Consider the following 13820-nt stretch of genomic DNA (forward strand, 5'->3'; position numbering starts at 1 on the left):
GCTGGGTCTTTGTTGTTGCACCTGGGCCTTCTCTAGTTGCAGCGAGCTGGGGCTACTCTCTAGTTCTGGTGTGCGCACATCTCATTGTGGTGGTTTCTCTTGTGGAGCACAGGCTCTAGGGTGCATGGGCTTCAGTATTTGTCACACATGGGCCCAGTTGCCCTGTGGCATGTGGAATCCTACCCGACCAGGGACAGAACTTGTGTCCTCTGCATTGGCAGGCAGATTCCCAGCCACTGGACCACCAAGAAAGTCCCTCATTTCTTCTTATCTGCACAAGTTAAAAAGATTGTTTCAGTGCCATCTTGCCTGTGACCTCTTAAGATCATAGCTCTAGTCAGATTCTAGGGTGAAGTAAATTCTATTAAGAGTAACATGGAAAATTACATTCAGTTCAGTTCAGTCACTCAGTCGTGTCCGACTCTGCAACCCCATGAATCGCAGAACGCCAGGCCTCCCTGTCCATCACCAACTCCCGGAGTTCATTCAAACTCATGTCCATCGAGTCAGTGATGCCATCCAGCCATCTCATCCTCTGTCGTCCCCTTCTCCTCCTGCCCTCTTGCCTCCCAGCATCAGGGTCTTTTCCAGTGAGTCAACTCTTCGCATGAGGTGGCCAAAGTATCGGAGTTTCAGCTTCAGCATCAGTCCTTCCAGTGAACACCCAGGACTGATCTCCTTTAGGATGGACTGGTTGGATCTCCTTGCAGTCCAAGGGACTCTCAAGAGTCTTCTCCAACACCACAGTTCAAAAGCATGAATTCTTTGGTGCTCAGCTTTCTTCACAGTCCAACTCTCACATCCATACATGACTACTGGAAAAACCATAGCCTTGACTAGATGGACCTTTGTTGGCAAAGTAATGTCTCTGCTTTTGAATATGCTATCTAGGTTGGTCATAACTTTCCTTCCAAGGAGTAAGTGTCTTTTAATTTCATGGCTGAAATCACCATTTGCAGTGATTTTGGAGCCCAAGAAAATAAAGTCTGACACTGTTTCCACTGTTTCCCCATCTATTTGCCATGAAGTGATGGGACTGGATGCCATGATCTTCGTTTTCTGAATGTTGAGCTTTAAGCCAACTTTTTCACTCCACTTTCACTTTCATCAAGAGGCTTTTTAGTTCCTCTTCACTTTCTGCCATAAGGGTGGTGTCATCTGCATATCTGAGGTTATTGATATTTCTCCCAGCAATCTTGATTCCAGCTTGTGTTTCTTCCAGCCCAGCGTTTCTGATGATGTACTCTGCATATAGGTTAAATAAGCAGGGTGACAATATACAGCCTTGATGTACTCCTTTTCCTATTTGGAACCAGTCTGTTGTTCCATGTCCAGTTCTGGCTGTTGCTTCCTGACCTGCATATAGGTTTCTCGAGGCAGGTCAGGTGGTCTGGTATTCCCATCTCTCTCAGAATTCTCCACAGTTTATTGTGATCCACACAGTCAAAGGCTTTGGCATAGTCAATAAAGCAGAAATAAATGTTTTTCTGGAACTCTCTTGCTTTTTCCATGATCCAGCAGATGTTGGCAATTTGATCTCTAGTTCCTCTGCCTTTTCTAAAATGAACTTGAACATCTGGAAGTTCACAGTTCGTGTATTGCTGAAGCCTGGCTTGGAGAATTTTGAGCATTTACTAGCGTGTGAGATGAGAGCAGTTGTGCAGTTACCATATGTAAAATAGCCAATGGGAATTGCTGTATGTCTCAGGGAACACAGACAGGAGGTCTTTATCATCCTGGAGGGATGGGATGGGGAGGGAGATGAGAGGGAGGTTCAAGAGGGTGGGGACATATGTATACCTATGGCTGATTCATGTTGAGGTTTGACAGAAAACAACAAAATTCTGTAAAGCAATTATCCTTCAATTAAATGTTTTTAAAAAGTAGAACTATAGGGTTAAAAAAAAAAAATGATTACAGGACTTACAGGACTTCCCTGATGGCTCAGTGGTGAAGAATTCACCTGCCAATACAGGAGACCCGGGTTCAATCCCTGGTCCGGAAAAATCCCACATGCCTTGGAGCAACTAAGCCCATAGACCACAACTACCAAGCCCGAGTACCCTAGACCCCTTGCTCAGCAATGAGAGAAGCCACTGCAAGGAGAGCCTGCACACCACAGCTAGAGAGTTGCCCCTGCTGCCCGCAACTAGAAAAAAAGCCTGTGTAGCAACAAGGACCCAGCACAGCCAGATATAAATAAATAAATTATATTTTTAAAGATAAGTTAAAGGAAATGCATAAATTCCTTAGAAGAAACAAACTCAGTTCAGTCTTGTCCAATTCTTTGCAACTGCATGGACTGCAGCATGTCAGGCTTCCCTGTCTATCACCAACTGCCAGAGCTTGCTCATCAAACTCATTGTCCATCGAGTTGGTGATGCCATCCAGCCATCTCATCTTCTATTGTCCCCTTCTGCCTTCTATTTTTCCCAGCATCAGGGTCTTTCCCAATGAGTTGACTCTTTGCCTCAGGCGGCCATACATAGTATTGGAGTTTCAACTGCAGCATCGATCCTTCCAATGAATATTCAGGACTGATTTCCTTTAGGATGGACTGGTTGGATCTTGCTGTCCAAGGAACCCTCAAGAGTCTTCTCCAACACCACAGTTCAAAAGCATCAATTATTTGGTGCTCGGCTTTTTTATAGCCCAATTTTCACATCCATACATGACTACTGGCAAAACCATAGCTTTGATTGGAACTTTGTTGGCAAAGTAATGTCTCTGCTTTTTAATATTCTGTCTAGGTTGGTATAGCTTTTCTTCCAAGGAGCAAGCATGTTTTAATTTCATGGCTGCAGTCACCATCTGCAGTGATTTTAAGAGCCCCCAAAATAAAGTCTGTCACTTTTTCCATTGTTTCCCCATTGATTTGCCATGAAGTGATGGGACTGGATGCCATTATCTTAGTTTTATGAAGATTGGGTTTGAAGCCAGCTTTTCCACTGGCCTCTTTCACTTTCATCAAGAGTCTCTAGTTTTTCTTCACTTTCTGCCATAAGGGTGGTGTCATCTGCATATCCGAGGTTATTGATATGTCCGCTGGCAATCCTGATTCCAGCTTGTGCTTCATCCAGCCTGGTATTTCGCATGATATACTCTGCCTATAAGTTAAATAAGCAAAACGTGGTCCACTGGAGAAGGAATGGCAAACCACTTAAGTATTTTCGCCTTGAGAACCCCATGAACATTATGAAAAGGCAAAAAGATACGACACTGAAAGATGAACTCCCCGGGTTGGTAGGTGCCCAATATCCTACTGGAGAAGAGTAGAGAAATAACACCAGAAAGAAGAGATGAAGCCAAAGCGAAAACAACGCCCAGTTGTGGATGTGACTGATGATGGAAGTAAAGTTCAGTACTGTAAAGAAACAAACTACTGCAGAGCTGCAGAGTCGATCTCAGGCCAGGAAACAATTGTCTTAACCTAGCAAAAGTGCCAGGAGAAGGCGATGGCACCCCCACTCCAGCACTCTTGCCTGGAAAATCCCATGGACGGAGGAGCCTGGTAGGCTGCAGTCCATGGGGTCGCTAAGGGTCGGACACGACTGAGCGACTTCACTTTCACGTTTCACTTTCATGCACTGGAGAAGGAAATGGCAACTCACTCCAGTGTTCTTGCTTGGAGAATCCCAGGGACGGGGGAGCCTGGTGGGCTCTGCATGATATACTGCAGAGTCACGACTGAAACGACTTAGCAGCGGCAGCAGTAAAAGTGCCGAGCAGGGACGAGACCCATCCCACCTACCACAGGTTGTCACTCAGGCGCGAGGGGCGGGGCATTGGAATTTGTCCAACCAGGAGTCCTCTGAGGCAGGTGGGCGGGGCAACACCCCCTGGCGTGGACTTCCTTTTTCCCCACTGAGTAGAAGGTCTAGTGTCTTTCGATTCCGTAGCCTGGTTACTCCCACGTTCAGTAGCCCTGTGATCTGCACTGGTCGTTGGAGTTCTTGGGCGGGAACTCGAAATGGTGAATATGCTGACCCAGGTTGCGGACGCCGGAAGGGACTGATCGGAACTAGCGGAAACCGGCCACTTTTTGATCCAGCACCGCGGTCATCCCCGGAGTCTGGGAAACCCAGGGTCTCCGGCGCCGCTAGGACCTCAGTCCCGGCTGGCTCGCAGCAGGGATGTTGGCCGGGCAGCCGGGACCCCGGGCGTCCGGTCTGGTCACTTCGCGCAGGAACCTCCGCCCCAGAGCCTCTCCCGGCGGCTCTGCGCCCACAATCCTTCTTCTCCCCCGAGATTGTGCCCTGACCACGTTCACAGTTTTCGGTAGACAATCGAGACTCGTTCCAGAGGGTCCAGCAGTGAGATTAGGTGTCGGTTGAGGGGTCCCAGGCTGTCTTTTCTATGCCGCGGGCACCTGATTTCCTCTTTCTCCAAAGATTTGGGGAAGAGGAATCTCAAATCGAAGACCTTAGCCCCCATTAGTAGCTTTGTTGTCGTTGTGTTATAGAAACCGTGGCGGCAGAAAGAGACCAGAGGCACTGGAAGATGCAGAGCAACAGGGTTTATTCAGCACCGGTGGGGGCTCAGCGGAGTCGCCTCCAGAGGCTGAGCGCCCGGACTTTGTTCTGGGTATCTTTTATACAGCACAGACCTCCGGGTCTTCGGGACTTTCTCTTTCAAGCAACTCAGATACCCCCTCCTCAGGCAACTTAGGTTCCTGCCGATGCCATGAGCAAGCAAGAGTACAGAAGTGGAGGTGGTGAGCAAAAGCTGTTTAAGCAAGATAACAGAGGCAGAAGGCAGAAAGTTGTTATTCTAAATGAGGGTTGGTATTCTAGTTGAGGGTTTCCACCCCGGTTATTTCGTCACTCAGTCGTGTCTGAGTCTTTGCGACCTCAGAGACAGCCCGCCAGGCACCTCTGTCCATGGGGTTTCCTAGGCAGGAATACTGAAGTGGGATGCCATTTCCTTCACCAGGGGATATTCCGAGACTAGGATCGAACCCGCAGCGCCTGCATTGCCAAGCAGATTCTTTACCGCTTAGCCACCGAGAAGCCCTTCGTAGGACTGGCCATAAATAATTAAATTTCCAGAGCTCTCCCCTCATTCCCAAAATCAGTTTCGCCTCTCCGATTCAAATTATCTATCAACTGTTCATCTCTGCCGTGCTTTTCAAAGAAACTCAATATTCTAATTTTTTATCCTATTTGCACGGAGTCCTGGATGGCATTTTTCCGGGGCGCAGGTTGCGGGGGGCGGGGGGTGGGGGTGGCGGGGGGGATGGGCAACCGTAGATACCTTACCTGTCCTGAAAGGCGGGAATAACCCCTTGGAAGTACGTTGTATGAAATCGTTTCTCCTCTCGATATTTTACTAGGAACAGATATTTCATAAGAAATCTTTTTGTGGAGGTTTTTTAAAAAACTTTTCTTGACGATCTACCCTGCCCATCCCTACGTTAGTCCCCTTCAAAAGATTTACTCGCTTATTTAGGTTTATTCAACACTGTAAGATGTGTTTAATTACTAGAGCTTGAAACACCGTATACAATATTTGCCAAGAGGTAAGAGAAGTGAATTTCATAGGAAAATATGAAGTATTATATTTTTGTGCTGTGAAGAATTTTTGTTTCACCTCTTTTCATTCCCTGAGTAAACATGATGAGTTCTTTTGGACACTTGTTTTGGTATTCCAGGATTTAGACTTGCAGACAAGAAGTTTTAGAGTATGATTAATTGTGTAGTAATAAACCTGCCTTCATGGACATCACCAGATGATCAACACCGAAATCAGATTGATTATATTCTTTGCAGCCAAAGATGGAGAAACTCTATACAGTCAACAAAAACAAGATCAGGAGCTCACTGTGGCTCAGATCATGAACTCCTTATTGCCAAATTCAGACTTAAACTGAAGAAAGGAGGGAAAACCACTAGACCATTCAGGTATGACCTAAATCAAATCCCTTATGATTATACAGTGGAAGTGAGAAATAGATTTAAGGGCCTAGATCTGATAGACAGAGTGCCTGATGAACTATGGAATGAGGCTCATGACATTGTACAGGAGACAGGGATCAAGACCATCCCCATGGAAAAGAAATGCAAAAAAAGCAAAATAGCTGTCTGCGGAGGCCGTACAAATAGCTGTGAAAAGAAGAGAGGCGAAAAGCAAAGGAGAAAAGGAAACATATAAGCATCTGAATGCAGAGTTCCAAAGAATAGCAAGAAGAGATAAGAAAGCTTTCTTCAGCAATCAATGCAAAGAAATAGAGGAAAACAACAGAATGGGAAACACTAGAGATCTCTTCAAGAAAATTAGAGATAACAAGGGAACATTTCATGCAAAGATGGGCTCGATAAAGGACAGAAATGGTATGGACCTAATAGAAGCAGAAGATATTAAGAAGAGGTGGCAAGAATACACAGAAGAACTGTACAAAAAAGATCTTCACGACCCAAATAATCACGATGGTGTGATCACTCATCTAAAGCCAGACATCCTGGAATGTGAAGTCAAGTGGGCCTTAGAAAGCATCACTATGAACAAAGCTAGTGGAGGTGATGGAATTCCAGTTGAGCTATTTCAAATCCTGAAAGATGATGCTGTGTAAGTGCTGCACTGAATATGCCAGCAAATTTGGAAAACTCCACAGTGGACACAGGACTGGAAAAGGTCAGTTTTCATTCCAATCCCAAAGAAAGGCAATGCCAAAGAATGCTCAAACTACCACACAATTGCACTCATCTCACATGCTAGTAAAGTAATGCTCAAAATTCTCCAAGCCAAGCTTCAGCAATATGTGAACCGTGAACTTCCTGATGTTCAAGCTGGTTTTAGAAAAGGCAGAGGAACCAGAGATCAAATTGCCAACATCTGCTGGATCATGGAAAAAGCCAGAGAGTTCCAGAAAAACATCTATTTCTGCTTTATTGACTATGCCAAAGCCTTTGACTGTGTGGATCACAGTAAACTGTGGAAAATTCTGAAAGAGATAGGAATGCCAGACCACCTGACCTGCCTTTTAAGAAATCTGTGTGCAAGTCAGGAAGCAACAGTTAGAACTGGACATGGAACAACAGACTGGTTCCAAATAGGAAAAGGAGTACGCCAAGGCTGTATATTGTCACCCTGCTTATTTAACTTCTATGCAGAGTACATCATGAGAAACGCTGGACTAGAAGAAACACAAGCTGGAATCAAGATTGCTGGGAGAAATATCAATAACCTCAGATATGCAGATGACACCACCCTTATGGCAGAAAGTGAAGAGGAACTAAAAAGCCTCTTGAAAGTGAAAGAGGAGAGTGAAAAAGTTGGCTTAAAGCTCAACATTCAGAAAACGAAGATCATGGCATCCGGTCCCATCACTTCATGGGAAATAGATGGGGAAACAGTAGAAACAGTGTCAGACTTTATTTTTGGGGGCTCCAAAATCACTGCAGATGGTGATTGCAGCCATGAAATTAAAAGACGCTTACTCCTTGGAAGAAAAGTTATGACCAACCTAGATAGCATATTCAAAAGCAGAGACATTACTTTGCCGACTAAAGTCTGTCTAGTCAAGGCTATGGTTTTTCCTGTGGTCATGTATGGATGTGAGAGTTGGACTGTGAAGAAAGCTGAGCACCAAAGAATTGATGCTTTTGAACTGTGGTGTTGGAGAAGACTCTTGAGAGTCCCTTGGACTGCAAGGAGATCCAACCAGTCCATTCTGAAGGAGATCAGCCCTGGGATTTCTTTGGAAGGAATGATGCTAAAGCTGAAACTCCAGTACTTTGGCCACGTCATGCAAAGAGTTGACTCATTGGAAAAGACTGTGATGCTGGGAGGGATTGGGGGCAGGAGGAGAAGAGGACAACAGAGGATGAGATGGCTGGATGGCATCACGGACTCAATGGACATGAGTCTGAGTGAACTCCGGGAGTTGGTGACGGACAGGGAGGCCTGGTGTGCTGCAATTCATGGGGTCGCAAATAGTCAGACATGACTGAGCGACTGAACTGAAGTGAACTGAAACCTGCCTTGGAAATAATGATTGACATTTTTTCTAAAAAGAATAGATATGAAGGGTTTTCTGGGAAAACTAGTAGAAGTGGCTTATAAATTTCTTCTTTCATTTCCACAGAAACACTGGATTGGAGTGATTTTCCTGAATTGGTCAGACAGTGTTTGTGTGTTTAAAATTTCAGTGATGGTCGAGAGCAACTTCAGTATCTTCAGGCTAAGGCTGCCTTGGAGCTTCAGGGAAGGGAGAAGTACTTGAAGGCCCTCATGTACTTGAAATCGTATGGTTTATAGCCTTGTCAGATTGGTTTCTGTCAGGTAGCAATACACTTTTATGCTTTCAGTCATGTGTTTTCATAGCTTGATACTTAATTTCTTTTTACTGTGAACTGTATTTGACCTTATGGATGGACTTAACACCATTTGAGTCAGGTTTGTTGCTTACCTGTATATGCTAGTTGTGAATTAAATCCATACAAGTATGTGTATGAGTTTTGCATGACTACAAGAGTTGCCCTCATTTGGACAAATAACACAGAGTGGTATTGCTGGGTCTTAATATACATTTGTTGTTGTTATTCAGTCACTAAGTCATGTTTGACTCTTTGTGACCCCTTGGATTGCAGCTTGCCAGACTTCCCTGTCCTTTACTATCTCCCAGAGTAGTCTCAAATTCATATCTGTTGAGTCGGTGATGCCACCCAACCATCTCATCCTCTGTTGCCCCCATTTCCTCCTGCCCTCAATGTTTCACAACATCAGGGTCTTTTCCAGTGAGTCTGATCTTCCCATCAGGTGACCAGAGTATTGGAGCTTCAGCTTTAGCATCAATCCATCCAATGATTATTCAGGGTTGATTTCCTTTAGGATTGACTGGTTTGATTTTCTTGCCATCCAAGGGACTCTCAAGAGTTTCTCCAGCAGAATTTGAAAACATCAATTCTTTGGTGCTCAGCCTTCTTTATGTCCAGCTCTCACATCCATACATGACTACCGGAAAAACCACAGCTTTGACTATCTGGACCTTTGTCAGCAAAGTAATGTCTCTTCTTTTTAGTATGCTGTCTAGGTTTGTCATAACTTTCCTTCCAAGGAGCAAGCATCTTTTAATTTCATGGCTGCAGTCACCATCTGCAGTGATTTTGGAGCCCAAGAAAATAAAGTCTGTCACTGCTTCCACTTTTTCCCCTTATATTTGCCATGAAGTGATGGGACCAGACACCATGATCTTATTTTTTTTAATGTTGAGTTTTAAGCCAGCTTTTTCACCCTCCTCTTTTAGCCTCATCAAGAAGCTCTTTAGTTCCTCTTCACTTTCTGCCATTAGTGTGGCATCATCTGCATATCTGAGGTTGTTGATATAATATTTCTCCCAGCAGTCTTGATTCCAGTTTGTAATTCATCCAGTCCAACATTTTGCATGATGTACTCTGCAAATGATTTAAATGAGCAGGTGACAATATACAGCCTTGACGTACTCCTTTCCTAATTTTGAACCAGTCCTTGTTCCATATCCAGTTCTAACTGTTGCTTTGGGAACTGCGTACAGGTTTCTCAGGAGATTGGTAGGTGGTCTGGTATTCCCATCTCTTGAAGAATTTTCCACATTTTGTTGTGATGCACACAGTCAAAGGCTCTAGCATAGTCAATGAAGCAGAAGTAGATGTTTTTCTAGAATTCCCTTGCTTTTTCTATCATCCAACAGATGTTGGCAGTTTGATCTCTGGTTACTCTGCCTTTTCTAAACCCAGCTTGAACATCTGAAAGTTCTTGGTTCACCTACTGCTGAAGCCTAGCTTGAAGGATTTTGAACATAAACTTGCTAGCGCATGAAATGAGGGCAGTCATATGGTAGTTTCAACATCCTTTGGCATTGCCTTTCTTTGGGATTGGAATGAAAACTAACCCTTTTCCAGTCCTGTGGTCCCTGCTGAGTTTTCCAAATTTGCTGACCTATTGATTGCAGCACTTTAACAGCATCATCTTTTAGGATTTGAAATAACTGGAATTCCATCACCTCCACTGGCTTTGTTCATAGTGATGCTTCCTAAGGCCCACTTGACTTTACACTCCAGTATGTCTGGCTCTAAGTGAGTGACCACACCATTGTGGTTATTCCAGTCATTAAGACCTTTTCTGTATAGTTCTGTGTATTCTTGCCACCTCTTCTTAATATCTTCAGCTTCTATTAGGTCCATACCATTTCTGTCCTTTATTGTGCCCATCTTTGCATAAAATTTTCCTTTGGTATCTCCAATATCATTGAAGAAACCTCTAGTCTTTCCCATTCTATTGTTTTCCTCTATTTCTTTGCATTGTTCACTAAAGAAGGCTTTCTTATCTCTCCTTGCTATTCTCTGAAACTCTGCATTCAGTTGGGTACATCTTTCCTTTTCTCCTTTGCCTTTCACTTTTCTTTTCTTAGCTATTTGTAAGGCCTCCTCAGACAACCTATTTTGCCTTCTTGCATTTCTCTTTACTGGGGTTGCTTTTGGTCACCACCTCCTGTACAGTCTTACGAACCTCTGTCCATAGTTCTTCAGACACTCTGTCTACCCGATCTAACCTCTTGAATCTATTGGTCACCTCGACTAGATGGTGGAATGAGGTCTAGTGGTTTTCTCTACTTTCTTGAATTTAAGCCTGAAATTGGCAATGAAGAGTTCATGATCTTAGCCACAGTAAGCTCCAGGTCTTGTTTTTGCTGACTTTATAGAGCTTCTCCATCTTTGGCTGCAAAGAGTATAATCAAGTTGATTTCAGTATTGATCACCCAGTGATGTCATGTGTAGAGTCATCTCTTGTGTTGTTGGAAGAGAGTGTTTGCTATGACCAGTGCATTCTCTTGGCAAAACTCTGTTAGCCTTTGCCCTGCTTCACTTTGTACTCCAAGGCCAAACTTGCTCCAGGTATCTCTTAACTTCCTACTTTCATATTCTAGTCCACTCTGATGAAAGGACATCTTTTTTCAGGGTTAGTTCCAGAAGGTCTTGTAGGTCTTTATAGAACTGCTCAACTTCAGCTTCTTCAGGGTTAGTAGTTAGAGCATAGACTTGAATTACTCTGATGCTGAACGTTTTGCCTTGGAAACAAACTGAGATTATTCTGCCATTTTTGAGTCTGCACCCACGTACTGCATTTCAGACTCTTTTGTTGACTATAAGGGCCAACCCATTTCCTCTAAAAGATTCTTGCCCACAGTAGTACATATAATGGTTATCTGAATTAAGTTTACCCGTTCCCATCCATTTTAATTCGCTGATTCCTAAAACATCGATGTTGACTCTTGCCATCTCCTACCTGACCTTGTCCAGTTTACCTAACAATCTAGTTTCCCATGCAACATTGTTCTTTACAGCATCGGACTTTACGTTTACCGCCAGACACATCCACAGTTGAGCATCATTTCTGCTCTGGCCCAGCCTCCTCATTCTTTCTGGACCTATTTCTCTGCTCTTCCCTAATAGCATATTGGATGGACACCTATCAACCTGGGGGACTATAGCTTGGTGGGCTACAGTCCATGGGGTCGCGAAGAGTCAGACAGGACATAGTGATCAAACAACAACAGCAGCAGCAGTGAATGAAGATGATGTTCACCTCTATTTGGTGTTCTGAGTGTCTTCTTTTTAGTCTTTAAATGATTGTGTGGTGTTAGCTCTTTGTTTTCTTTGCAATTTCCCATTGACATTTGATGTTCAGTATGTTTTCATATTTCCAGTTTCCCTCTATATATCATTTTTGGTCAATGGTTCTTTGAGATCTTTTGCCCATTGTTAATTAGATTGTCTTCCTACTGTTGGGTTTTAATAGTTCTTGGCTATTTTGAATACCAGTCGTTTATTCATATCTTTGTCTGTGAGTCTGTTTCTGTTTTGAAAATAAGTTTATTTGTGATATATTTGAGATACCACATGTAAGTCAGTGACCATACAGTATTTGTCTTTCTCAGTGTAACTTACCTCACTTAGTATGAATAGTTGTGGGTCTATCTATTTTGTTGCAAATGGCATTATTTCAATTTTTATGGCTGAGTAATATTCCATTGTATATCTGTACCACATCTTCTTTTTCCATTCATTTGTTGGTGGACATGTAGGTTGTTTCCATGTCTTGGCTCTTGTAAACAGTGCTACTTTGAACACTGGGTGCCTGTATCATTTCAAATTAGAGTTCTCTCTGGATACATACCTGCGAGTAAGATTGCTGGATCATATGGCAAGTTTAGTTGATTGGGGAATATTCACACTGCTTTCTAAAGTGGACACACCACTTTTCATTCCTACAAAATTAGTGGAGTTAATAGAATTCCAGATGAACTATTTCAAATCCTTAAAGATGATGCTGTTAAAGTGCTGCACTCAGTATGCCTGCAAAATTGGAAAGCTGAGCAGGGGCCACAGGACCAGAAAAGGTCAGTTTTCATTCTAATTCCAAAGAAAGGCAATGCCAAAGAATGTTCAAACTACTGTATAGTTGCACTCATTTCATATGCTAGCAAGGTCCTGCTCCAAATCCTTCAAGCTAGGCTTCAACAGAACCTGAACCAAGAACTCTTCCAGATGTACAAGCAGGATTTTTGAAGCAGAGATCAAATTGACAACATGCATTGGATCATAGAAAAAGCATGGGAAATTAAAAAAAAAATCTACTTCATTAACTACATGAAAGCATTTGACTGTGGATCATAACAAACTGAAAAATTCTTACAGAGATAGGAATACCAGACTGCCTTACTTATCTTGTGAGAAACGTGTATGCAGGACAAGAAGCCACAATTAGAACCAGACATGGAGCAACGGACTGGTTCAAAACTGGGAAAAGAGTATGTCAAGGCTGTACTGTCAAGAGAAGTCTGGCGTGCTGTTCATGGGGTTGCAAACAGTTGGACACATCTTGGTGACTGAACAACAAAAATAACAAAAGCAATTGGAGTACAGTTGATTTACAGTGTTATGTTCATTTCAAGTGTACACAGCAAAGTGAATAAGTTATACATGTACATTTCTCTTTAGGTTCTTTTCTCATGTAGGTCACTACTTACTGGTGAATTTTTTAACGGGTCTTTCAAAGTTGGTATACTAGTGACAAATTCCTTTCATTTTTGTCTCAGCTGCTACATCGCTTCAGTCGTGTTTGACTCTGTGCGACCCCATAGACGACAGAATGGCCTTATTTTTTCTTAAGTTTTAAGGATCATTACACTTGCTATTAAAAAGTAAGAAAAAATAAGGCCCCCTTGGACAGAGGAGCCTGGCAGGCTATAGTCCATAGTGTTGCAAAGTGTTGGACACAACTGAACGATTAAGCACACATGCTTGCTATTAATAATAAAGTTCTAGGAAAGTTGTTTCTTTTTAATTTCAAAACTTTAAGTATTTTAGACCATTTGGTAGTTCTATCTCTGTTTCCAGTTCTTCACTGTGTGTCTGTTCATTGAAACCTCATGCAATCTCAATTCTCTGCCTTACAGTGTACTGCAAATGGTGAATCAAAAGGAAGAAGATGAAAGAACTTTTTTTTCACAAGAACTTAATGTTCCTCAAATGGTGTTTGTTTCATTTGTAAAATATTTTTGTTATTTCTCTAGGTTCTTGGGGCTCTGCCATGATTGTGGTATAAGTGATAGTGTGACCACAGAAATGATGTATAAATAATTTTTGTTTCTTCATGATACTATTACCTTAGAGAGGAAGTGTGGAGAGTAAGATTCTCGTGATCAAGTCATAGAATGTGGGTGCTCAGTCGTATCTGACTCTTTGCAACCCCATGGATTGTACCCCACCAGACTCCTCTGTGCATGGGATTTTTTTCAGGAAACAACACTGAAGTAGATTACCATTTCCTCCTCCAGGAGA

Source organism: Oryx dammah, unplaced genomic scaffold (assembly GCF_014754425.2).
Source record: "Oryx dammah isolate SB20612 unplaced genomic scaffold, SCBI_Odam_1.1 HiC_scaffold_5, whole genome shotgun sequence".
Lineage (NCBI taxonomy): Eukaryota > Metazoa > Chordata > Mammalia > Artiodactyla > Bovidae > Oryx > Oryx dammah.